The sequence below is a fragment of the Anser cygnoides genome, chromosome 2 (assembly GCF_040182565.1).
Source record: "Anser cygnoides isolate HZ-2024a breed goose chromosome 2, Taihu_goose_T2T_genome, whole genome shotgun sequence".
Lineage (NCBI taxonomy): Eukaryota > Metazoa > Chordata > Aves > Anseriformes > Anatidae > Anser > Anser cygnoides.
Window position 1 is genome coordinate 11,072,522 of NC_089874.1, and position 27,609 is coordinate 11,100,130.

Consider the following 27,609-nt stretch of genomic DNA (forward strand, 5'->3'; position numbering starts at 1 on the left):
AAGAGAAGAGAAGAGAAGAGAAGAGAAGAGAAGAGAAGAGAAGAGAAGAGAAGAGAAGAGAGAGGAGAAGAGAAGAGAAGAGAAGAGAAGAGAAGAGAAGAGAAGAGAAGAGAAGAGAAGAGAAGAGAAGAGAAGAGAAGAGAAGAGAAGAGAAGAGAAGAGGAGAAGAGAAGAGAAGAGAAGAGAAGAGAAGAGAAGAGAAGAGAAGAGAAGAGAAAAGAGAAGAGAAGAGAAGAGAAGAGAAGAGAAGAGAAGAGAAGAGAAGAGAAGAGAAGAGAAGAGAAGAGAAGAGAAGAGAAGAGAAGAGAAGAGAAGAGAAGAGAAGAGAAGAGAAGAGAAGAGAAGAGAAGAGAAGAGAAGAGAAGAGAAGAGAAGAGAAGAGAAGAGAAGAGAAGAGAAGAGAAGAGAAGAGAAGAGAAGAGAAGAGAAGAGAAGAGAAGAGAAGAGAAGAGAAGAGAAGAGAAGAAAGGAAGAAAGGAAACAAACACACAAACAAACAAAAAGAAAAGCAAAACTCAGGGACGGTACAAGCCAGACACAATTCCTAGTGGGCTGTTCAGATGAGAACATTGTTTTTTGGAGGTGACGCAGTTTAGGAATCTAAATGTAAGCCATGCTGTGTCAGTTGGTTTCAGGGCTAGAAAACAGGGAAATTATTTTATTTACTAACACAGACATAATGTTTTTGGTATGATCAAAATAGTAACCCCAACTTTTATTCAAAGATTTTGTAGAAGGCATTCTGCTTTTCACTAACTCTTTTTGAAGCCTCAGCTGCGACAAATTCATTTAGCTTCTCATCAGTGACTACGTACACCACCTAAACCTTCAGTCAATGGTGTAACAGCATTTCTATAGACTTCCAACTCAAATACAGTAAAGGGTTTTTGTTCCTAATTTCACTTCTTACTCTTCCTCTAATCCATTCTACTTTATTTATTGCAATAATATCCTCCTTTCATTAACTACACAAGTTATCCAGTTCAACTAGTTATCCAGCACGAATGCCAGGTCCTTTTAGAGTTACTAAACTATTGAGTCACAACATAGATTCTCTAGCCTTATTACTGTGATCTGTATTCCTTGGGTCTGAAAGGAAGAATGATTTATTTTATATATTTTTTTTAATAATATGAGGTCACCTGTCAGGAAAGTTGGAAGAATCTCTTTACAACACTTCTGGCGAGCTTGTGAGCTTCCTCATTTTTAAGGTCTTTTTTATAATTTTCAGTATCATACTTGATCAGGTATTCCTAGAAGGATAATGAAATTACATTGCTGTCATACAAATTGTGCTCAGGTTTGACTTTTACACTCCCAGGAACACTAAGCTAGAATTCAAGAGCAGAATTTTGTCAGTCTGTATTGCATCAAGTGAATCTAGTAATATTACCCAAACCTCAGAAGGTACATCTCATTATATTTTGTTTCTGTGAAGATGTTCAGACAAACTGCCACCATGACTTCATGGCAAGGTAATTGCTCACACCTCCCACTTTCCTTGAGCCTGGGAATTCCACAGGACTGAATGAAAATGCTTGCAAATAGTACAATTTTACAATACAATTAACATTCTGCAGGAGTTCTGCAGATTATATCTTTTTCCTCCATGGGCTTCACATTTTAGAACTGTATGCATAACTCTGTTATATTTTATCTTTTTTACCATCAGGAAGACTTGAATGCTTTCGCTGTTGTAATGAAAAGGCAAGAGAAGTTTGCTGCTAGCACTCTGTCAATCTATCATCTGTGTGGACTTACTACACAAATGTGAATACAAATTTGGGATACTTTACCTCAGAATTCACATGTATTAAAGCGCATAACAGCCATGCCACTACCAGAAAAATACTTTGAGTTCATCCTCTAGTCACTGAAACTCCCATGACAGGAAATATTTTACTCTTATAACTCTTGATTGAACATGATATTCATACACATTGGACAGTACTTCCCACCTGACAGAAAGTGTTAATTTGTTCCTTCATGTATCCCTACATCTATATAAAGTTTGTGGAAAAAAATCTTTTGGCCGTTTGCAAAAAACATTTTGTCTTGGCCTTAGAGTTTTTGGTGGTTTTGTTTGTTTGTTTGTTTTTTCTCTCCTAATATTTTTCATTTCCTGTTGAATCACTGTTCATCACTGTCCCTTGATTTCCAGAAGACATGTACTATCCTGTTTCTTCCTCATATGTAAGGTGTTCACTCCCACCTTTTATGATCATTGTGCAGTAGTAGGAAGCAAATACAACTTTGTAAGTAAATCATCACCTGTTCAGCAAAATATGTGATACAATGTTTTGTTTAAAATCTCTGCAAAATTTTCTTATGGACACAAGGAATAAATTAGACCAGAAAAAGAATATAACCATAGGCTTTGCTGTGTGTAGATTTGCCCTGTTCTCAAGCACTATGAATTTAATTATAAAATATAGCGTATTAAATAAGAGGACAGGGGGAAACTCTGTCCCAATGTCAAATAAAGAATGAATTTGGCAATTCAAATGCTTTTCCAATAATAATATAACAAATTTTTACAATGCTTTGCTGCTTAGTCTTTATTAAGGGATCCTCCTTGAACTTTCATGCAAACATCTTGAAGCTTCCTAAGTTTTTACCAGCAGAATTGTGCTATTCTGGAGTATTAAAAATATTCTAAACGTAAGGAAAAGATGACTGTATATCACTATTTCTCTCCAGTGGTTGCAGTTTTCAAACACAATTCTGTTTTTGGCATTCCACAATTTTTGTGCTTATGTCATCCAGAGATTTCAGAACTACCACTGTGTTTTATTCTTGTCTAAAAAGTAACAGAATTTGCTTAGACTCAAATATGACTCAATATATACCAACACTTCATGTTTAGCTTGATCTTATGCAATGCAAAGTATTTCTACTAGTCTAACACTAGTGTTTCTGCGATTTTTAGAGGAGCTGAGCTGAGACATAAAATGCCTTAAGACCTGTGCAACTACATCGCATACAATGGAGATGCAGGGGAGATGGGAAGGAATCAGAAGAAAAATTATTTAGGATTCCAATGATTTGGAATTTCTTGGTCCAGAGTAAAAAATTTATCCAAGTTCTGATCCCAGGGTTACTGAATTCGGTGGGAGTCTTTCCGGAGACTACAGTGGGCTCCATTCTCAATTTTGCATATAATGATAAGCTTCAAACTTGAATGAAGAAAATGGGAGCATTTTGTACACACAAAACTTAATAGTTTTATATATCCTTTTTAAGTTAGAAGCATGAAAAAAGTGCTTGCAGGATTGGTGGCTACAGCTTGTTCCCTTGGAACAATATTGAACCTTCATCCATCTGTATTTGCTGAGGGAAATATTAAACGGCAGAGATAGTCCAAGGAGACAAATATGTTGGATTCAGTATTCTGCTTTTGAGCCACAGTCTTCAGAGAAGTATAGTACATATTTCCTAACTTGAAGTGTTGCTGTTGTTGTTGATTTAAAAAAAAAAAAAATTAACTTGTACTTTAGCAGGATTCTTTAAATCTTTAGAGACTTCTGGGAGAAAGAAGGAGAAACTGATGGCTGTATGTCTGTGCCAACACCTTGATGCTGTGCTAAACTTCTCAAAGGCAACTTGAGCAAGTTTAGCAAAGGCAATTATTGCCTAAATGAATGTAATAATCATTGTCATCTAAAAGTTGTCATCTATGACATTCACGTAAATAACTGAGATGAAAAGTATTATAACCTAGAGCCAAGGACTGTAACAGTTTAGGGCTAGGGATAAATCTATTCTTTTATGTAAACAAATAAACAAAATTGGCAGTAGCCCAGCACTAAACAGAAGCTATAAAACATGCAAATACCGGAAATAAAATATCCGGGTTTATTTCTTAGCATGAAGAATTTAGTAAATGCAGGTATAGAAAACAAAATGGATTATCAAGATTACCATGAGTGACACACACTTTTTATGTGACACACACAATCTTTTGTTCAGCATGGCAAAATCTGTGTTTTTGTTTGTTTGTTTTCTTTCATTTTTGTTTTTGCTTTTAATTTATGTTTTTAAGATAGAGGAAATGGAACTTTTTTAATTCAGCAATTGGGGATATTCAAAGTTACAAGTTCAATGGTAACTGTTCTTTATATAACCTCTTAATAGCTAACCACGACTTTTGAATAGTATGCCTGGTTAATATAGGAGATAAGTTAAAAAAAAATTATTGTTATTAAAGTTAATAGGATGTTATTAAATTCCTGTTTTAATATTTCTTTTAAGTGATTGCAGTGGCATCTGCTGAATGTAATGCAGCTATTGGGTAAGATAAATAGGAAAGTACATAAATAGTATCTATTAATTCTTGTACATATTACTTACCCTGCATTGCATTTAAGATCAAACAATATATAATCTATTTGTCCCAGCACTCTTTTCAAATCCTATCTTTTCAAAGAGTCGCATTTTAAGTTCTACTTTGGTTACTTGTCATGACATTCTCTTCCAATTCTGTCAGTGTAAGAAGGTTGTTAGTAATAGGAAAATTAGACTTGAATATTATGATTGGTTTTGAGCAGGCATTTCCTTGCACCTGCTCAAATTATTGAGCTTCTTCCTGGCAAATTCTTGCTTCTTTCTTGCAAATTAAATTGGTGATACTGGATCAGAACTAATTTATCTTATCCGTCATATTATCTTAAAATCTGGATTATAAAAGATGTTTTCAAATAAGGGGTCAGAACCACAAAATGACAAATGTAGTGTTGTGTGTGTGTTTTTTTTTTTCCCTACATTAGCTTTCATCTTGATCATAACGGTTCAAAACTGACATAAATGTTGCTATTAATTATGACTATCCTGTGCAGCCAATCAGTGATATCACGAGGAGGTTTATTCAAGCTGCAGATGACATCAGGCTACATCAAAGCTGCAAACACATCATCGTGGCTCCATGCCAGGCCAGCTTCAGTCTGGAAGGGATCTTTAGCTCAGGCAATGTGTTAGATTCGAGAACAGTTCTGTTCCAGAAACAATTTTACCACTTTTGCGTAGCATCACAAGCGGCTAATAAGCTGTCTGAGACTGGAGCTAATGCCATGCAAAACACTGAGTTCCTGGAAATTGGAGCTTGGGAAAAAGCTGTACAGAGCCACAGCTGGGTAGCTCTGCATATGATCAGCTTGGGTCCAACAAGGCTTATTAGCTTCAGTTCAGTACTAGTGATAACACATTATCTCTTTCAGAAACATTTGGATGTCTCAGCTCTATACACCACAGAAATGTGTTTACTGGAAAGGCTTGTTAATCCCAGTGAAGTGCCACATGAAAGGCTGCACCAGCTTGGGTCCAGCACTGTGTCGGGGCTAACAAGCCAACTTTGAGCAGGGAAGGCTTTGAAGCGCGGGGTAGAGACAGAGTAACCCTGCAATAATTAGCTCAAAGCCAGTGCTGGACCAAACTCGATCAAGCCTGGCTTGTCATGAACTGACTCTTGTGGGCACTTGGAAGTCTCTGCATGCTCCTAATGTATGCTGTAATAGCTCCTGTACACAGGTTTTTTCACTGTTTGGCAATGGGAGACCCCACTTACCTGGAATAGAGGATTTTACTTATTTATTTATTATTGGCAATGCTGGCATTTAATTTGATGCACAATGTAATTATAATTTCCCTGCAGTTGTGACACTCATGTCTCCTTGCTTAAAAACTCCAGGTTTATAACTGCTTTTAGTAACAAAATATAGCATGTATTTCCTCACAGTGACAGCTGTTTTTCCGGCATGCTACATCTCCAGTCACTGCATCCTCATAAAATAAGAGTAGATCCTATTTGACTCCTTTTCAATCTAATAGCAAATTTCATTTTTGTGCATTTATTTTGCATATAAATAAATTATGTTAGATATTACACCAAGAATAGACAAACCTGTGTGAGATAAATTCCGTATACACTTTGAGGCATACATTAAAGCTTTTTTTCGTGTCACATGTTACAGCACCTGCTCCTGAATCTAAAATACAGTAGCCAGATGACACAAAGTATGAAACCAGTACAAACTCACTCTGTTGTTTTGAATTAGTGAAAAAATATTGAGATAAGTTTCCTTTGGCAGACTGTATGCTGAATCAGGCATACAGTTTTCATGAAGCATAATGCTGGCATAAACACGTGTCGTGTCATATGTCATAAACATATGTCAGTTTACTCACAGGTAAACTTTTTAGGATAAACCACTATTCCCAGCTGTGCATGAAAATCTAAGGAGAGAACACAGTGAAAAAAAAAAAAAAAAGTATTTTGTAACTTAATCTACATCTACACTTGGAAGGCTTTTCTATCTGAATTATTACCAGTGATAATACCTACAAGGTTCTCATACGAATATAAGACTGGCCATACGAAGTCAGACTAAGGTTCACCTCTCCATCAAGTGCTGTCATCAACAAACACCCTAACTTCTGACTCTTCCAGAAAATTTTTTTTGAAATTCCTCCTGTACTTTCCCCCCCACACCTTTATATTTGTACTCTTCCTTTCTCGTGCCCCACTGAGTCACAGAATTCCTCATCAAGCTCCGAGAGCCGCACCTAGCAAGCACTGGACAGACATTCTGCATGGCCAAGGGCAAAGCCAGGAGAAGGAAGCCAAAAAGAGAGGATCCTTGCTGGTGCGGGGTCCACTTCATTCCTCATCATATCAAGTTTGTAAGGCCAGCACCTCTGGGTAGCATGTTTTACCCTGGGATAGCTTCAGAGAACAGCAGACATTGCTGGAGGTCCTCTGCTCTGTGCCCTCCTCCAGAGACTGCTATTTTCTTTTCGATGCCCAGGGAGAAAAAAGGAACAGTATAAGCTTCTCCCTATGACTCTCCCATCCTCCAACTGTTTTCAGCTCAGTGGATTTCCTGAGTCTGTTGTTATTAAGGTTTTGTTCCCTTCCCCCCAACTTCCTAAACAAAATGCATTGCTGAGATTTTTACTGCAAAGAAAACTATGTTGCTAAGCTTTGTTCTGATGAAAAATTTACACTAATTTGCTGCATTAATACTTCTCCGATCACAACACAGCACAGACCTGCCTCTCAGGAAACACATTTAAGCTATGTTTGTTTCAGTGTGGCTGGGAGCTGAGCATGCACTAAAGTGGGTTGGCACCATCTGCAAGAGGCAGCTCTCCTACAAAGATCTGAGCACCTAATGGGTAGCTTTGGTTCAGTCAGGAAGACGGTAGAAAGTCCTGGAGGAGAAGGTTGGGCTGCATGTTTTTTAGCCTAGCACATGGTCCTGTGCAGGGAGGACACAGCAAAACCCTGCTGTACCAAGTGCAGCATTCAACCAACATTTTCACAGTGCTGAGCCTGGTGTCTGGAACCCTCCAGGTAAGGTGGACTTTTTTCAGCCATGTTTGTTGTACCACTAAAAAAAGAGCATGGTAAAAAAAAGTGAGGTATGAATAAAAGGTCCCATCCACACATTGTAGCATTGTCCAGTACTAGCACTGAAAGCAAAATGATCTCTTGAAAAGGAATAGTATTGTTTAAAAGGAAACTGCAGGCAGCAGCAGCCTTCTTGTGCCCAGAACATGTTCTGGCCATAAGAAGGTACGTCAGGAACACAGCACCAGCCAGGCACATATGTATTTGTGCCCACTAGTGTTGCTTCAAACTGCTTTCGGCTCAGGGACTTCCCAAGACATGTGGATTGTGTGGCTCCAACCTGCAGTGGATTTCTTTTCCACGAACCTGTCCAGTGACCCCTTTAACTCACTGCAGCAAATTACATTCTTAGGCTGGACACACGTGCTGGCAAAACTGTGCTTCTGCCTTGCTCAGCTTCTTCTCCTATCCTCCAGTACTGCCTACATGTGAAACAATGCCGACAACAATGCTGCAGTAGACCTGACCAGCACATTACTGGCACACGTGTAGCCTGATGTATTTCTATTGTATGTACTTTTACTTGAAAGGAAGCAACTTTATTGTGTTTGCTTTCTAACACTGCAGTAGTGGTGCATTTTCTTTTTCCACAACCAAGTAAGAAAAGAGAGAGATGTCTGGACCCCTTACAATTACACTGCGAGCTATTGAGTTTTGACAGGTAAACTGGTTCCCAAACTGAGCTCCTTCAGCCTGAGACGAGCCTGTCCAGCTTCACACACCCAGCTCCGCGTTCATCCTTTCCAGGGACCTTCGAGGCCGAGGAGGGAGGAAATGCCTCAATTTCCCCCGGCCTCCCTTCGCCTCTCGCCCGCTTCGGCAGCCAATCCTCGCCCTGGGGAGGGGGGGGCTGGAGACGGCCCCAATCCAGCGTTTGTATTAACAAACATTTCCCAGCGCCTATGAGGAAACATACTGCTGCCCAGTGCTGTGGGAGGGTGGGATTTCCTTCCTATTGTCTGCCTGTCTCAGCCTGCACGGCTTGGTAGTGGAGTTGTGCGTTAACTCTTTAAAGCTCTTCGCTCGCTTTGCCGATGGAAAGTTAATGGCCAAAAGGGCTCCGCGAAGCGTGCATGGGAGATATCACACTAAACGCTGATAAATGCAAGAACCGAGGCTAACCAAGACCAGCTGGAGTCACTTCAATTCTTTATCTTAATGAACATAAAAAAAGTCTTTCCAATACAGTGAAAAATAAATCAAAATGATTGGGAAATGCATCATTTTTATCCTTCAATATGCACCACGAAGGCGATATAATAAAACTGGCTAGCTGAGGGATCTAAAGAGGATATCAAAGCATTTCAAAACAAGGCCCACCAACACCCATATATAAACTATATGCCTGTTTCTCTACAGTTGATTTAATTCACTGCCCATCAGCTCACACAAGGTAAAGTAGTTATGGTTGTAGACACTCCCTAAATGTTTGCTTTAGGATACCTTGTTCTTTACAAAATCAAATATTTGTATCCTGAAACAAATATTTGGAGACGGTCCAGACTACCCTTTACAAATATGTTAACTACAACAAATTGTTGGCAAGCAGTGGATTCCAGGAAAAAAAAAACCCTGTAAGGTAAGGCAAACCATAAGGATTCAATCCTGCATATGCTTCCGCGTTCGTGAAACTGCGGCCTAAATATTTATTTGACAGCTCTCTATGGGACCTGAGAGATAAAGGGCTAAAACCTTTTTATACTGAAGATAGCTGAACTTCTGCCTTAAGTAAATATTTGTATAGGTAAGGAGAAGGCACTGTGTCAGAGTAATGAATCTTCTCACTAAAGAACCAGAGAGTGGAATTGGAGCTTTGTCTTGGATGTATGCCAAAGAATCCCCCCAGCCAACGTGGTTGTATGGGGTATCTGGCTGGTTTAGCTGAAGAATTAAAGACGGTTCTGTATGCTGCTGGGTACCTTTCTCTCCTCTTTGCTTCTGGTAGCAAAAATTGGTATGCCTAAAACACACCTGCTTGAGTAGACCTGCCAGCTCGACTGAATGGTGGAAACCGTAGAAATGATAAGCACCCAAACATTTTCCTTCATATATAAATATAGCTCAGATACAATTTGTATAGAGCAGGTTTCAGAGGAACTTAAGGCAGCCAAGCCACCAATATCCTATGGAAACTTGGCATATATTTCAATCAAGTGTCTTTTGAAAATTACAAGTCTTAACAAAATCTGAGCCAAACATCACAACTAAATGCTTAACATAAGGTAGCCTTTTTGTAATTACACTGACACTAAATCTCTTCCTGAGTGTCCTTCTTACTTAAAAAATTGCCCATAAATCTCATTTGCTTTTTATTAATGAAAGCAATATAATGCAGTTAATAAACTATAGTATCACTGTTTGGTATCTGCCCAGCCCCTCAAGTACCCTTTGAAAACAGATTACCAGCACTTTCTTTCCTATCTATTTATTTTAGATAATGTAAAATGTTCTTTCATATTTAAATACACAACATAAGTAAAGCTTTATCACTGCCATTCAACAAGCTCTTATTTGCATTTTATTTTTTAAAAGTGGAGGTGAAGTCCTGATGTAGCAGTCTCAAACAAAATGTGGTTTTAGACACTGCTAGAAATTTTATTTACTAAACACACTAGAGAAACCTTCACTGTTCAGAGTGTAAATTGTGTTAAATTCTTTGACTGAACAGGCAGAATGGATGCATCTTTTTTCATTATTAGTATTCCAAAACTATTTTAATAATACTAGTGACTACTCAGGTGAGTAAAATTATTTGCATGCATAAATTTTACGGGATTAAGCTTATAGTGTATTTTAATAAAGTATGTCACAGTGCTAGTCGAGTTTAATCAATTATAAAATGTGTTACTGTTCCATTATTTAATTCCTTGAGTATTTCAGAAACTTTAGAATGCATTTGCTTAGACATTTATGAATAATTAATATTTATCTCATAGTCTATGTAAAAATGGTATTAAAAGTACATGTTTTCCTGCTACTTACATATGTATATATATATACCTCTACAGTTTCATATTACCTAGATTTTCTAATCCTGCAGTGAAAGTGTGGACCCATAATTGGAACACATAGCCAATTCTGGGACAGAACACTGTTTCTATATGCTTTAGTTTCTGTTGCCCAAGGTGTGTATCCACTTTTAAAGATGTTTTCCAAACTGGGTTTCACGATAAGAGGTCAGATAACTGGTAATTTTTTCCTCTGCAATAAGAGAGGATCCAGATCTAAGAGTGTGATAAAATACATATATAATAAATAGTTAAAGATCCGTTTCAAATGTATTATTAAAAAAAAAATAATAAAAGAAACAAACAGCAACTCCAGCAGACACCACTAGAGTTCTCCTTCTCCCAAATATCCCTAGCACCATCCTAAACCCTGTTTACCCCAGAAACCTGAACTGTGGACAGACAGAAGAGGAGAGAGAGAGAGAAAATTCAGACACAATAAAACTCTGAGGGGAAAAATATGTGGAAGGAGGAGGCAGCAGCGGCCTGGGGAAGGGATTGAAAAGTTTCCCCTGGCTTAACTTCTCCCCCCCTGCAGCAGCAGAAGCAGCGGCAGCAGCACAAGGTGAGAGAGACTTTTAAGTCTGGGGAGGAGGGGTGTGTGTGCGGGAGGGGGGGTTGAATTTACAGCCCTGTGGATATTTCTCTGTCTGCCTCCCTGGCTTTGGGGTGCGAGAGACACCGTGTCTCATGCTGGGTGGATTTTTTTTTAATATGATGGAGGATTATAAACATGGCGCCTTAAAAAAACTACAAAATCATGTACACACTGTTCCAAGGAGATGGGGGAGAGGGGACAGGGGAAGGGCTGGGCACGAGGGGAGGGGGCAATCCTGCCCCGTGGGGGAGCATATGGGGAGGGGGGAGCAATTATACTTAATAATAAAATGTGTGGGGCTGCGGGAGGGGGAGCGTGGGGGGGGGCCGACGGGGACGGAAGGCGGGATTTTTATATATATGTATATATATATATATTATTTTTTTGGAGTGGGAAGGATTATCTCGCAGCCCGCTTGGAAATCGAGAAGAAGGGGGCCGGCGGCGGGGCGCGTGTGATTATTAACGGCGATTATTTTTGTCCTTACACGCCTTCCCCGGCCGGCTTTCGGCTTCCAATAAAAAAAAAAAAAAAAAAAGCCGGCGGTTTCGCCAGACTTTCAGCCCGGGTCGGGATCGGGTCGGGGCGTGAGGAGGCGGTGGGGTGGGCAGAGGGGCAGAGGGCCCCCCCCGGGGGGAACGGTGCCCTCAGCGCTCCGCCGGGCCTGCAGGGCGCGGGGGAGCCGGGGACTCGCGTGAGAGGCGAGGCCGAGCGGGGTGTGGCGCAGCCCGGCCTCGGCCCCGCCGCCCCCCCGGCTCTATTCTCACAAGCTTTGCTCCCCGCTTTTCTCCCCCCCCCGCCCTTTTTTTTCCTTTCTCTCGCTTCTCCCCCGCCGCCCCCGCGTTTCCTCGCTGGGGTTTGGGGGGGGGGGTGGGGGGGGAATGTCTGCTTGGGTCTCGGCCCGAGTAATGGCAGCTGCTCGACAGCGCCGAGCCTCCTCCGCAGAGGGGAGACGGCGGCTCCCCGCAAGCCGGGAGCGGGGCCATAACTCCCCTTCCCCGCAGGCGGGCAGGGAGAGGGCCGGGGCTGGGGGTGAGCTTACAGCCCCGGCCCTCCGCCCCCGGGCGGGCTGCGCCACCCCCGCGGCGGGGACGGCCTTAAAGCCCGGCTCTGCCGCGCCGGGAGGGCAGGTTGGGGGGCGGCCTCCGGCTTCCCCCGCTAGCGGGGTGCCTCGTCCTCCGGCACGGCCCTCGGGCTGCCCGGGGCCGGGGTGAGGAAGGGGTCGATGCGGGGGACGCCTCCCGCTCCCTCCAAGAATAGTTCACTCGCTCCCCCCCCGGGCATGAAAGGGACCTCCGGGGCTCGGAGGTCGGGTTTTAGGAAAGCCTGGACTGCTGAGTCTTTAACGATGTGGGTTTTTTTTGTCTTACTTTCCCCCCGCTCCCCGCCCCTCCAAGCCGCGTCTCCGCATAACTCCCTTCCGTGCACTTTCTGAGGCGTTGTCCTTCATCATCCCCAACCTCAGGGATTGTCCAGAGGCCTATCCATCTCCTTTCTTTCATGAGGAAAGGATGAAAGCATACGTGGGGGGTGTCCTGTGGCGGGGATGGTGGGGAGCCTTTCTGTGCTTCCCTGACCTTCCCTGCGTTTCAGAGAAAAGTCCTCCCATAAAATATTGATGTTACAGACTTGGAAAACTTTGCACATCTTTTGGGGCTTACCCTGAAAACGGCACGCTTAATTTTGGGATTTGTGTTATTTATTTATTTCTGCAAATGTGGCAAGCAGAAGTTTGCGAGCGCTGGAGCAAGGGGTGACTCAAAGAGAGGAAAAGGGATGAAAAACTCTAATGTGGTGCTGGTTGGTTTTATAATTGCATAATTTGGCATTTTAATGTCCTGGGATCATCTACCACAGTCTTTGTATTGTAGGAGCAATGCTGTTTGTTGTAAAATAGTTTTGAAAGATCTTACTGCAGTGGAAAGGGACAAATGCAGAAAATGCTTTCTTGTCTTAGTGATACTGGTTTTTGTCTTTTGTTTGTTTTTGTTTTTCTTTTATTTCCCCAACTTTGTTGCTGTTCTTTGTAGGGAATTGTTTAATTCTTCCAGGGTGATCACTGAGACAGGTGTGGGGGGGTAGAGTGGGAGTGGAAATGCCAGTGCGTGGTTCGGGTTGCAGTCCCTTGGGTACTTCTAGTCCCTCATCCTTCAGCATGAAGGACCTGGCATCTCTCCATGCTTTTTTTTTTCTTCATAATTTTTCTTATCAACCATTCTGAGCATGCTACAGAAAGCCTTTAGGGAAGTAGACTGTTTGCTGACTGCTGTTTTATATAAAAGTGAGTGTATCTTCACGATAATTCCCTTTGTGAATTTTTGGTTAATGCCAGCTTTTCCATGCCTAAACAAACCTTTTCTGTTTTGACCAGATATTTTAATGGAGAACGGGATGGGGTAGGGTAGGACTGTAGAGTGCACCTCATTCTGATTGTGAGTTTGGTTTTATGAATGGGGAAACGAGTTGCTGTCTTGGTTGACTGTCCTGTGGGTCAGTAGTCTCTGCAGTCATGGAGAGGCACCTGCGACTTACACTTGGTGTCAGGTTCAGCCCCTAAAGGACAAAGAGGGTCTCCTGGAAAACTCCTTTACCCGTCGAAAAATGACTCTTCTAATGAGCCGGATAGTGTGGTGGAAATTACCTAGGGATGAAGTCAGCAGTAAGGGAAATTCTGAGTGTGTGGATGTTGGGTTGAGGGTCTTAAGATTTTGCTGGTGAGCTAGGAGAATGTTCCTATTCCACGCTTCAGAGCTTTGTCATGCTAATTTGACAGAGAAGTGCTTTTTGTGGATAAGTGAAAAGAATCAGGCTAATTCTGTCCATGATTTTTTTTTCTCTGTGTTAGTAAACCAATTTAAATTGGCTCATTCATTTTAGTTTATGGATGTACTTCACGTATCAGAATACAGGAGTTTAGCTCTGTTGACAAAATTACAACTGGTTGAGTTTTTCCACCTTCACACACTGCTTGTTAACGTACTACACTACTGAGTGTAGTAAGTTGGAGTGTGATCACTTCCATGCCATTGTGAACAAGAAGTGCAGGGTGCTAGAAGTGTCTTCCATTGCAGTTAAACTGGTGTATTTTTTTTTCTCATCTAAACAAGTACTTTACAGATTCTTATTTTTTAAATTTGCATTTAAAAACAGTAATTTGGTCCCCATAAACCAAAATTCTTAGTAGTTTGTCTTATCCCTTATGTATTGTGAGCTAAGGCAACATTTCTTAGTTCTTCGGGAAAAATTGAATACTACCGAAATAACAAGAATTTCATGGCTGTAATCACTGTGCTGACAACAAATGTAACTGCTGGGTTGTTTGCTGTGATCTGTGCTGTGTCTATTCTGTTTGGAGGTAGGAGGAGGTCTGCATGCAGCTAGTGTTCAGATCCCACCTGCCCTTGGAGCAGAGAGAAGAAGGAACTTAGAAAGGACTTGAGGCTTCTGTGGGAAAGGAGCCTGGATCATCTTTTCTGCCTAACATCTCAAGAGCAAATGAGCCAGTGAAAGGCTGTAAAGTGTGTTCAGCATTTGCACCTTGTTGAGATGTACAGCCCACTGGGTGCAGACATGGTGCTCCTGGAAAAGAAAATGAGGTGGATGGACAAGGAATTTGGCCTGAAACTCCCCTGGAAGTGGCTTAGGCTACATGTAGGCTGTTGTGCATTTCTATCAGCAAACTGCAGCATGGGGACCTCTGAACTGTGCTAGCTGCCATCTCTGAATTAGGATGAAATACTTAGGTAGATAAAAGACAAAATTTGAAGATGTTTTCTTAATTTTAGGCATCTAAACCTCTCTGTAATTGTCTGCATTGTCTAATTCGTTATAAAATTCCAGTGTTTCACACAACTTGAAAATCAGGGAGAATTCCAGAATCAGAATCGTTTCGGAATTAGCTATCTAACTCCAGTTGTGAGTTCACAAACCTTGGACATAACTAACTATTTTTCATAGTTACTGCCTTCTACTGTTTTACAGAGCGTTTAGCTCTCGGAGTCTGTAAGGACTTCAGACAGTGAATCTCTTCAGGATAAAAGTCCTGAAAGAGGAACAGTGTTCTAATAGCAAATGTCTTATGGGAACATCAGATTTTCTTCTTAAACCGGTTGAAGAGTTTTTAGCTAGATTCAGAGCAGCATAAATATCAGCAAAATAAGTCTTTTATCCCTGATGTAGGTTGTTACAAATACTAAGTTGAACTATAAACAAAATTAATCTATCCAAAGTATGTGTGGCTCACATACCAGTGATAAACTTGGTTCACAAAATGCTGAGCTGTTTAAAATCATTTGCCATATGTGTGTAAGTTTACTTTTTAAAAAAGTCTCTGGATGCGGTGAGCACTCCCATAGTACTTGTGTAGTACTTGGAGCGTGGTGCCCTTGGTAGCTGGGCAGTGCAACATACGTCATCTTTTATGTAGCTCATACATTTTGGTCTGTCAGAGTTGCTTGTGCTAAATGTTGTGAACAAAGATTGTTCTTGTCAGGTTCTGGATGATTTTCGATCAGTTGAATGTAAATTTAGCTCATAATTGGGTTATTGTTCTAAGGTCTAATCTGCCAGTTGGGAGAATATAGCCTGCAAAATAGGTAGTTTATAAGATGAGGTCATGATTCCATTTTGCAGGAATTTCTTAATAAGTTAACTCTTGCATTCCTAAAAATAAGTTTTAAATAATCTTCAGTGTGTTATGAGGATGCAAATTCAGTAGCAGTGAAGGAGTATCTTGCAATCTATACAAAATGCAGAACACGTTTCAAACTTTTTTTTTTAATACAACTCAAATTTGTCTTGAAACCGTGGGGGGCAAAAAAAAGTTTCTCCAAAAAGCCTTACTTCCTGGATGTAGTGTACGTAACTGGGAGTGGGCTGGTAGGTGCTGGAGTGGCCGTGCATGGTATAATAAACACTGTGGCCTCTGGCTGAACGTGTGAACCCTTATGGCACACAGAGCTCTTTGATTTCAGAGGCCTGTCTGCATGCATCGCTCTTGGAGAGCAGGGCTGTGTTGGGCCATTTCTTTTTTTTCAGTATATTCAATTCTGGGCTTTAAACATAGCTTTATTATCTGTTTAAACCAATGTCTGTCATTGAGCTAATTGGGCAAGTCTGAACTCTGTTTGTTTTATTATTTATTTATTAACTAAGCCATGAATATTGAATCCATGCAAAGAGATGTGTTTTAGTGGTAACTAAATAACTGCATAGTGGATTTCTAGCGTTATTTGTGTTCCAGAAAGAGTAAATAAGCTACTTGTTCTAGCTATGCTGTTTCATCGAGTATCTAAAGTCGTAACACATGCAGTTGCAGTTGATTTGATATGCATCGATACAAGATGGCTGCAATCAATTTCTTTAAATATACAAGTTATTAAGGGGTGAACTTATTTGAATCATAGAACTGTACAGTCCTAGAGGCTGACGTTCCTTACGTTTTAATAATATTTCATTCATATTTTTTTTATGTCCCTGTTTTGTTTTCTTTCCCCCTGAGACAAACAGGATCTTTTAGTCTTGTTGGCAGATGACAGCAGGCACACTAGTGAGGCACTGTGACATGTCCATGAACCCAAGCTAAAGCTCATGGCATCTAATTTTAGGCCACACAGCTTTGGTAACATCCCGTCAGAGCCTGACCTATAGCTCTACCACGCAGATAAATCCAAAGCGTTGTTATTGAGAGTTTTGTATACAAAAGACTCTTTGATTTTTTTTTTTCCAATCTCTCATTTTCCACTCCAGTCACTGAAGTGCAAAAGTTTCTGCTGTGCAAGTACAGAGACATATAATTTGAGTTTAAAGTACATTACTGGTTAAAGTGGCAGGACCATAGTATTTCAAAATTACAAACGTATTAAAAATTGTAAGTGAAGTATTGTTATTAGTGCACCAACAGAATAGTTTTGAGTATACCTGTATACTATATTCAATATTTTATTCTAAGGTTAAATAATTGCAGAATAAACATTTTAAATCAAGGATTATGACTCTACATACAATTTTGAATTGCAGTATGGTATAAAACAAATTCTTAACAAATAGTTTTAACACCAGAGGGTGAAACCTTAAGTGTTATCCACTTATTGGCTAAAAAATAAAGTGGAGTATACCTGCCAAAATACCAATAACATCCCATTCGCCCTTTCTGTGGGAATTACATTTTTGCATGCAAACAACTGGTCTTGCTCTGCTAATTCATTTTTGTCCATAATAGGATATAACCAATTTAAGATCTAGTTACTTAAAAAAAGTTAAATATATTGGTGTTTACCCATTTCTCATGTTTCATTTCCTTTTCCTTTGTTAGCATGTTAAAAATAAACATGAAACCAACTTGCCTTATATTCAAATATATGATTTTATTGCAGCTGACTTAACTAATGTTTCAGCTACAGACTGTAGGAGTCTGCTAGTAGGTGTAGGGCTCAGAAGTGGCATTTTGGAAAGTGGGTATTTGTACTTTGATCTCGTGCACTTACAGTACGGCATTATTATCTGGTCTTTTAAAGATAGGTGGATGGGAGTAGCAGGCGGTGACTCATGGGATATTGTACTTAGTTCACTAATTTTAGCAGAGTGATTCTTATCTTACAACGTTAGGTTTTATTGGAACCTTCTGGAGCGGCGATGAAGTGAAACAAAATGGAGTTGTGGGAAAATGATTAGTGGAATCCCAAAGTAGCTAGAAATAATACACAAAGAAAAAGAAAATTATGTTGGATACGTTATTGCTCAACAAATCTTTGAAAAGATCGGAGAGACGAGAGCTTTCTTAGCAAACTCTCATTGTTTTCAGTTAAGTCTCAGACACCGTTCAGTATTCAGCAAGAGATCCTCTCTTCTGCAAATACCTGTTTGCAATTACAGATGTTTCTCAAGTCAGAAGCCAAGTGACAGCCAAGCCTGCCCTGACTGTTTGTGCCTTGTTGCTGTTTTCTTGGTGTCGTTGCTGGTAACAGAAAACTTCCAAAGAGAAGAGTGTCCCTCGCTGAGCAACATTGCAGTGCGTGCATTCACAGACACAAGTTAAAGTGGAAATTTGACCTTAGAATGATGGCTTTTTTTTTTCTCTGATTTTCCTTTTGGTCGATTGTTGATCTTGAGATCGGTACCTTCAGAGCCATTATTGACTTTGGGGGCAGCTTAAACCCAGTGTTTTTGCATAAACCCCTCTCCCCAAGCAATTATTTAAGATTCAGGTTCAAAATTGTACAAAATCAAAACAAAAGAATTGCTATTTCATAAAGCGTAATCACAGGGTACTGATTGTTCACTGATGAAAATTGATGATGTTCACTGCAGAAAATTCATTGTTATCGGTAGATTAATATTAATATAACGATGGAGACTTTGGTCATATAAGCATTTGTTTCAGACTGACATAAAAATGCATAGGCCTTGGAGCATGCTGATGAATCAAGCTTATTTTTCATAAAATATGCAAAAATTAAATCTTTACGTGGAACTCCAAATATCAAGGAAGAGCACAGTTGCAATTTGTTTTGCCTATATAATTTTTACATAATATTTTGGATACTTCGGCTGGAATACTCAATGTCATGTTGGCATTTTTCATGCCTTTTGAATATCAACTGTATGAGTATTGTTATTTTAAAAAAAACATTTTTACATGCTAAATTTTACATAGATGATTGCTCCTATTGAAATTAAGACAATTTACTACATGAACGCCAGTTTTTAAACGAATTCACAATATCCAAGAGAAAAACAGAGGAAATCTGGATAACATTTTTCTGTTAGTGGCTTTTCACATTTTTTTTTGTTTCTTACAGTCTGTATAGAACAGGAAGAGTTAATTATTAATAAAGGAAACTGGTAAAAGAAGAAATGTAACTGTTATTAGCTGTTTTCACAGGAACCAGACTGGCACCATTTTTAGCTTCATATAAATACAGTCGAGGCTCTAGGACATTCCTAAGAACCGACTGCGTGAACCTTTTCCTGGGAAGCTGGATGTTCCAGTGTCACTCATCGTGCTTGTCAAGTGACATTTGAAGATAATACAGCACACTGAATAATACAGCGTTGATAGTAACGTTCTCTGAATTAAAAAAAAAAAAAAAAGAACTTTATTTTCACCGATGAAAATAGCTTTCTGAAAACTTTTCTTGGTCTTGGTTAAAGGTGGGGGTGGATGAGAGGGGTTTTGTGCTTTAATCAGCAGTAATTCCCATCGATCGTCTGACCTCTAGAATGTAATGTCAGGTTGTTCAAAAGTAGTCATAAGTATTAAAATCTTTACTTTTTTTTCCAAAAAATTATTTTGCTGACGCATCTTTTTGAAGGAGAGGTTGCAAGTGAGCTGGTCCTGATGCATACCTGGGAGCCTTTCAGACCTGCTGTGGGAAAGCAAGAAACCTGGCCACTCTCAGCCTAGTAATTGCATCTTTCAGTTCTGTACCTTTGTCAGCCTCTTCTTACATTGACCTGGAGTAAATAGACTCACAGGAAATACTTGGTGTAAGAAAGATTCTTCCTTTTCCTGTGCACTTTCCACTCCTCTGGCTCCCAGGAGGCTTCTTTATAAAACCTTCTAATTGGAAGCATACCCCTGACTCCTTTCGGATTCCAGACCTGAGAGCTCCTCTTACTCAACTCCTACCTTTTAGAAAGCAGGGATTAGCAGTCAAGTACCTCCAGGTGTCAGTTTTATTAGGTTTTCTAATCCACATTGACTTTCTTTATCTGAATAATTTTAAAGAGAGAGTTCTATAAAAAATAACCCATTTACAAATCGTCCAAGTGCAAGCCTAATTTGTATCCCCAACTTCTGAAGACGTGTGGCTTTCAATCACATGAAAAAATTCTTGCCCCTCGTAGTGGCACAGGAAATGCTGACAAATAGCAGCTAAAGGTAACCAAAGGCTCAGATGCTTTGTGTCCTGGTGCACCAAGGAGCAGAACAGCGTTTGCTTTGCCAGGTTTGTGGGTAAGCCCTTGCAGCCTTTCCTGGGCCAGTGGGAAGGAACGGTGCCCAAATTCCCACTTGGCTCCTCTTACATGCCAAGTGCCTTTCTTGATCAAACTAGCATGACATGTAATCCAGAGTCTGGCAGTGGCTGGAGACAAATTTCAAATGTCTCGTAGAAAGGAGCCAAAAATCACCAATTTTCTGATGTAGGAGGCTCTAGAGAACTTTTTTTTCCCTCCATATTGGCTCCCCAGCAATGAGCATTTAGATGTTGGTTTCTGTTGTTATGCAGAAAAATAGGTTTTTATTCCAAAACTTTTTTTTGAGAATATTTAAAATTCTCTTTCATATAATAATTGAACATTTGCGCTAATAACATTAATGCCTGCTGCTTTTTGGGTCAAGCCTATTCTTCTGTCCTCTCCGAATGCCTTGCAGCCTTTGTCTGCAGAGCTCTTTCTCCTCTGGTATTTATCTAGAGCTTCCTCCCCAGCTGCAGGAAAGAGCCATGTGTACCTGCCTCTTCGTGCGCTATTTGATGGAGATAAGAGATGTCGAGGTGTGAGCTAATGAAAGCCCGTAGCGGTTGTCTGTCGAGTGCAAATAAGAGCTGGGAAACGCACATATGAAAGGAAGAAAGAGAAAATTTGATGTGAAATGTGCATTAAGTGTAAGTCTGGGTACACACGTCACAACGTGTGTGTGAGAGGGCCAGTTACTTTGCTAAAATAATTTGGTGACTTTAGTGCAGCAATATTAGTTTACACCTGCAGAGAATTTTCTCCTGAATGTCTGCGAATGAGAATATATAATGAAGTGTTTGTGTATGAGTGACAGAGAGCGAGCGTGTGGCAGTGAGAGCGCATGCATGCATTTTCAGGCCTGATTGATTATATATATATAAAAAAAAAAAAACACCTAGAGTTGAAAGAACATTATTTTAAATTAACATTCATTATCTTCATGCGTGATGTAACAGTTCACTTTGGACCAGATCCTAGCACCATTATGTTTCTTGAGCAGAGACTGTTTGCATTGAATGAGGTTATTCAGTATAAGAATTGCAAAATGTAGGCTGATTTTTGACACTAAAGATACATTGTTTGGTCACCATATATTAGAACAGTGCTGCATTATTTCTGATAGGAAAACGTGGATTTTTTAAAAATAAATAGTTACATTTCTTTGAAATATAAAATAAAAAGCAGGAGGAACCTTTCCTTGGGTCTCTAATCTTATGCTTGGAGATGCTTGCAGCCATTTTAATTTGTGCTGCGTGCATTGATCTGGCAGTTAGATTATTTACTCACATTGTGGCTAGGTCATCTACCTATCAGACACTGGTAAGGAGTTAATATTGTTGGGCTTAGTGGCTTCTAAGTGGCATGTCTGCAAGAAGAAAGGAAAAAAAAAAAGGCAAACAAAACTAAATATCCCAGTTAACTTATACACAGTATAAAGGAAAACAATTGAATTCATGGTCTTATCATGCAGGATCTTTTTTTTTTTTTTCTGTACATAATTTAAACTGAAAAAAAAATGCATACCAAAGCAAACAAAGGGGAAAAAAAGATTTTGATCTTCTTTGGCAGTTCTGCTTTTATATACAGAGTTTTGCAACATTAAGTCATGTAATTAGGCATCAGCTTGCTGTTACATATTTTCTCGGGATACATAGCTTGCAAGCATGAAAATGAAAGCCACGTTTTTAAAATGATGACCCTAAATAACTTTCTAAAGCTAAAAACAAAAATTCTAAAAACAGCTTATTCTTTAATTTTAAATATCACATTAAAAAAAAAAAAGTGGGAAAAGTATTTTATGTATTCAGCAGCAGGAGGAAACTAATTTCCTGGACTGTAAGTGCTGCTATTGTCCTATAGCAGAAGGACAATGATCTAGATTTATAAAAAGAGAGAGAAGAAATGTGGCAACAGCTAATGTGTGGTAGTGAAGAGGAGGAAAAGCGAGACGTGATGCTCTCAAGTGTCCGGTATTTTCTGAGAGGGAGCTACTCACAGTGGAATAAACCTTTTCTTGGTATGCAATAGGCAAGCATATTGTATAAAAAGAGACGGTAAATTCTTTGGCAGTGATGCAGTTGGCAGCAGTGGTTTTTAAAGGGTCACCCTTGCACTTCTCAGTTAATTCCCTACAGAGATGAAAAGAAAAGTTCATGCTCTTCTGAGGTGTTGTTTTGTCTGGCTTAATGCAGGTGGAACAAGAAAGTAATGTTTCATATGAAGATGGACTCGCTGCACAGGTCTGGGATCTGTATTTCCCACTTGTTAAAAGAAAGCTAAGAATCCAGAGATGCTAATTTAATCTGTCTGCATCCCTTGGTGCATTTCCCTATGCATTCCTGATGTACACTCAAAGCTGAGTCAAACGACTGGATATGATCATGTTAAGTATCTCTCTGTTGCTGTACCTTCATCAGAGATACTCTAAATGTGTGTGTGTCAATTGTTCATCTTACTTACAGTGTGTTCCTAATAAGCACAATGCTCTTTGGCTTAACTCTCAGACTGTTTTAATAGTTTTATTATATTAGTTGATGACAATTTTGGTACGACTTCTTGTTATACTTTCCTCTGGGCTCTCTGGGTAGTGATTCGTTTCTGTAAGTATCAAAAAATGATGTACATACACGAGGAATCTGACAGTAGAGGAGGAATTTGACGGAAGGTTTTATGAATGTCATCCCCTCGCTGGGCAAGAGCTGTGTCGCAAGGCACTTTCAATGGGGATGTGATACTTCTGCTCGCTTCTGGAAGAGCATTGCATCAGCTGCAAATTCGGACGGATGTGCAGTGCCTATTCTGTGTGTTTCTTTGCCAGTAAATGGGAACTTCAGTCATGGAAGACAACTCAGCAAGATAAATAAATAAATTCCTGCTGAAACCCTGCTGCAAGACAAAGAAAAAAATTCAACGAGAATCGAGTGATAATAGAAGCAAAAAGTCTGTTTTAATGCAACATACTTGCATTTTTTTTAGGGAGCTGAAGATGTCTGCTGAAAAAGGCTTGCAAACTCTGGGTGGCTGAGTTAAGGCTTGGGTGCCTTCAAGGGAATGCCGGCTTTGCTGCCGACCACGTGGGCTGGAGCAGGAGAGCTAACAGGTGTCAGCGGGATCGCAGCCCAGCCTCACCTTCTTGTGGGTGTAGTGGCCAGGTGGCTATCAAACAAAACAATAAAGTGCAATACGAGGTTACAACGGGTACCCAACCTATTCATGTCTGCCTTACTAAAGTTAGGAAGCAAAAGAGCTCTTGACGGTTTGAAATTTCAGCCCCATCTTTGAGCATTTCTTCGGAGTTGCACTTTATTAATGAAATTAACTGAGCAGTTGGGACTGGTGGAGAGCTGCCTGTTAGCCTTCGTTACGGGAACACCCCCGGCACGATGTTCTGCTTCGCGATGCCTTTGTCTTGCATTTCAATGATGACCTTCGCTTCCCGCATCTCAGCCTACCTCCAGCTGCCGTGGGAGGTCATGGTGAGAAGGGGTTTGTTATCAAGGCTGTAGCACCCTCGGCAGGTACATAAGGTAATTAGGTGATAGATTATGCTGTACTCTTTTCATACTCTGTTGGAAGTGTGTATTTATGTTATGATTTTGACTAATCCAAGCCATTTTAGTGATCCACCGTCACTTTCTATGAGAATAGGTGTCCTTGCCCTCTTGCCCCAGTTCCAGTTTGGGTAGCTGCATTCTGGCTACCTATGTTTTTATAGTTTCACCTGGAGTTTGTTACTGTTGTTTATTTACATAATAATCCTTGTGTACGTGGCAGTTTACAAATTAACAGCACAGGCTAAGCAAGTTACAAGAATCCCTGGTTCAAATTAAAATCAGTATTTGTGTGTGAATGAACATGGTGTGGCATGATGCAGTACAGAAAAAATACAAAGCGCTATGTTAAGTAATATCATTGACAGAAGAGGTGGGTTTTCAGGCTTTATGAAACAGAAGAGAGTGCAATCGGTGAAGTGCAAGTGTAAAAGAAAAGAGCAAACGGGTGATGGAGAGAAAGGAGAGGTGAAAACTACATAGATCTGGGATGGATAAGAAAAGAACATGGGATAAGGTATATATAGCTCAAGAATGCTTTGTAGAAGGCACTCCTTACAAAGTGGGTACACAATGGGTTAAGTTGTTGAGTAGTGCACACTGGTATACATATGATGCATTGTGCAGCAGAAACAGATATAATTCTCTGGTAGGAGAAATAATACCTGTCTATATTGTGGTTAAAACTATATATATATTTATTTTTGTTACAAGGTTATTCTAAGAAAATAAGATTCAAAACAGTGAACAGTGGCTTTCTGCCCAGCATGCAGTTCACTTAATGATAAAGGTTTGATTCACGGCTTTACAACATGAGGTTGGGCACCCATTTTATGTGTGTATCAACAAGGGCAGAGTCGATTGGGTGTATGCATGTGCCTAGGATTTAGTCAATCATAGATCTGCACATGGCAATCATTTACTGGTGCAGAAATGTTCCTCTTCTACATATGAAGGCACATTTTATCACTGGCCACTCGATGTCTCGGGATCCTGTTTAAATTGCAATAGGAACAACTTGCTGCCTGTTACTGTGGAGTAACAGGTAGGTCAAAAAAAGAACTCAAGCCACATCCTGTTGTGGAGAGCTGTTCTGTAGAAATATGAACTTAACGAGCTCTGAGGCATTAAAGCTGTGAGCTGATTCTTAAAAAAACAATATTAATAATCAATTTTAACTTGGAATGGATTTCCAGAGGAGTTCAGAATAATCCAAATTAAGCCATATAGCATAACCATATCAGACTAATATTTACAAGAACTCTCCCAATGGTCTTCCAAAAATACTTATGTCTGCTCTAGAGGTGCTTCGTCCACAGCCTGAATGTACTCCATTTGCCACAGACATTAGGAGTGCATGGAAAAAAAGTTGTAAACAATTTTCATCTTGAAAATGCTTTCAAGAAAAATGTTTTTGAATAGCACTTGTGAGTGAAATCATACTCATCTCGAATAAACTGGCTACAAAAGGAGATTTTTGGGTTTTGTTGTTCTATTGTTTTTGAGAAATGGAGAAAGGTTTTGGAAAAGTATTTTGGAAATATCTTGGAATTTGCATATTCACACTGGTGTTTCTTACTGTTATTGTTCTTACATGACTTCATTTGCTATTAAAAGCAGTACATAATGTACTGGATGAGGGTATTTGTGCAAAAGACTTAAGACGATGCATGCACTCTTGAAAGTTGTAGTTCTTTCTATTTTTATTTGGGGCTTTTAAACATTTTTTTTTGGGGGGGGGGGCGTATCTTGCTTGGCAGTATTTTGGAAAGAATTTCAACAAAAATATTACTCACTTTAGGTCATGCATGCACAACAGTACCAAACCTTTAAGCAGTTATCTAGCAGAACTGTACTGATTGTTTATTCTGTCCTCCTTTAGTTCTCATGTAACCCAGCTTAGATAACTTTACCTGTTTCTCCTGGACTGGGCCCACAAAAAATTCCATCATGAGCCTTAGTAACAGCAATCAGTCTCTGTCATGTTTACTTGAAAGAGTTGAAAACCAGTCTTTCAGCCATGTGGGGTAGACAGATCTTAACAATTTAGCAGTCTATGTCTAGTTGGCTCTTTTCTGTCACTTTTTTTTTTTTTTTTAATGGAAGTAGGCAGGAATACTTCAATGATGAAAGCTATCCATCACCCACATGCTGCCCATTCTGGGAACGAAATCCATGTGCTTCTTACTATTTCTTTTTTCTTTTGTATCATTCATTAAAGCTGTTATGGAATATTTGCATAAGGCTAAAAGAGTTTGGACTCTCAGTCCCAAAAAGGTTTTGGGCTTGGTGCTTAATACTTGTACTTTTATCAAGCTGAGTCCCTCAGAGGCTTTTGAAGGAGATACGCACATTCTCTTGAGTGAACTTAGTTTTTCTGCCTAAAATGGTGGCAGAACTATACTTTTTAATCAGCAGGTTTTATTTACTCTCCTGTCTTTTGCCTCTGCAACAAAACTTGATTTTTACACTTTTATGTCAGGAGGGTGTCTACTTCTGTATTCGCACATTCAAACACTTCAGGCTATTCATGTGTGCTTCTGAAGGGTTTAGCAGCTCAGCCATTTCCACGCAGACTGTCAGAGTCGATTGGAGACTGTGTCAGAATTTGCTATTGGACTGTTGAGATGAATCTCCTGCTGTGACTACAGAGGCTAATTTTCCAGAGCACATGACATTAATGACATTGTTATGAACAGTTGAGTTATTCGAGAAGATGCTATCTGGGCTTCCATCCCTACCTTCACCATGTGCTGTGGCATCACTCAGACCTGTATGCTGTTAAAGCAGTGCTAGAGTGGTTGGTACCAAAGACTCCAGGACCTCGGGTACTCAGTGGTACAGGTGTAGTTGTTTATGTCACTGTGCTAAACTATGCTTGTGCTCTGCTCAAAAAGAGGAAAAAGACGTGATTTACCAATATGCAAAGTTTTGGTATGTGTAGTTCACATCCATGCTTTCTTCTTGACTGCTTTGTTCTCCCTCAGAATTTCTAGCTGTTCCCCGAGTTTTATGTCTATCGCTGGGAGGAAATGAACAGTCTTTGCCTTATACAATTGCAGTGAAAAAGCATGTAAGACTAGTTTTAACTGAAAGAACATATATGTACCCTGTCAGTTTGACTGCATGTGAAGAATTCATATCTCAAAGAATTCTGGTTACTGGTAAACGACCTCTCTTTTTATTTTAACTGTAAATTTAAACTTTGACTGAACAATGAATGTGCTCGGAATAGTGATGTGCTTATTAGATTGAAAAAAGAACAAGCTTTTAATAGGAAAAAATTATCACAGGGCAGACAGCAGGGGATTTCATTAGCATTTATGGATTGCTAAACTGCAATTTAAAAGTCACATTTCCGCCTAAAATTTTTTTCCACAATAGTCATACAAGGAACATTAAAAAGTGTCTTTTTAGTTTGTTTACTTGGGGTCAAATTTTCACTGGTGTTTAAAGTGATTAAAGTTGCAGAAACTGTCTGCACAGGGTACACTACATAGCTACCATTGATATTAATGGGAGTTCAGTATATTCGATAAATACTTGTCTGAAAATCCTACCACGTAGGAACCTAACCTCTGTCTTTGGACATCCTTGAAAATCTGTCCCTTAGGACAGTTAACAGCATTCCCTAAGTTTTTTTGACTGGTTTTCACTTCTCAGTTCCCTTTTTACTCTGCTTGGGAAGGTCCATTGATTCTAGACAGGGTTTTGTAGTCATTCCTGGATGTATGGTTCATACCTGTCAAGAGGCATAGACTGGCAGAAGAGACTTTACCCTGTCTTTTCACATGGTATTGTAGTTCTTTTTTATAATAAAATAAATAGTTCTTAGATTAATTCTTTTCATCCATAAACGTTTAAGTGCTACACAAGGATTAGTGTAATTAGTTTTGCATTTGGCAATAGTAATACAGAGATGCGCAGTGACTTGCCTGAGGTTAACCAGCACAGGAAGAAGCGGTACCAAGTTAGGAGCCCTAGCGCTCAACCTACTTTCTTCAGCAAATGCAGCTTCAGAGTGCTTGATCTATCCCTACAAAATACCCAAACCACAATCTTCTAACTGCAATGATTTGGTGCTTA

The 27,609-nt window shown here is 39.8% G+C and overlaps 1 protein-coding gene across 6 annotated transcripts in view; it reads left to right on the plus strand.

The window, feature by feature from the left end:
- Positions 1 to 10,766: 10,766 nt before the first annotated feature.
- Positions 10,767 to 27,609, plus strand: part of ZMYND11 (zinc finger MYND-type containing 11) — a 106,227-nt gene continuing 89,384 nt past the window's right edge. For 4 of the 6 annotated variants that reach the window (XM_013185736.3, XM_048050543.2, XM_013185738.3 and 1 more), the window contains exon 1: positions 10,767 to 10,978. The gene's annotated coding sequence lies outside the window, so the exon portion shown is untranslated. The remainder of the gene's footprint in view (positions 10,979 to 27,609) is intronic. The other 2 variants (XM_066991461.1, XM_013185739.3) reach the window with 1 other exon arrangement.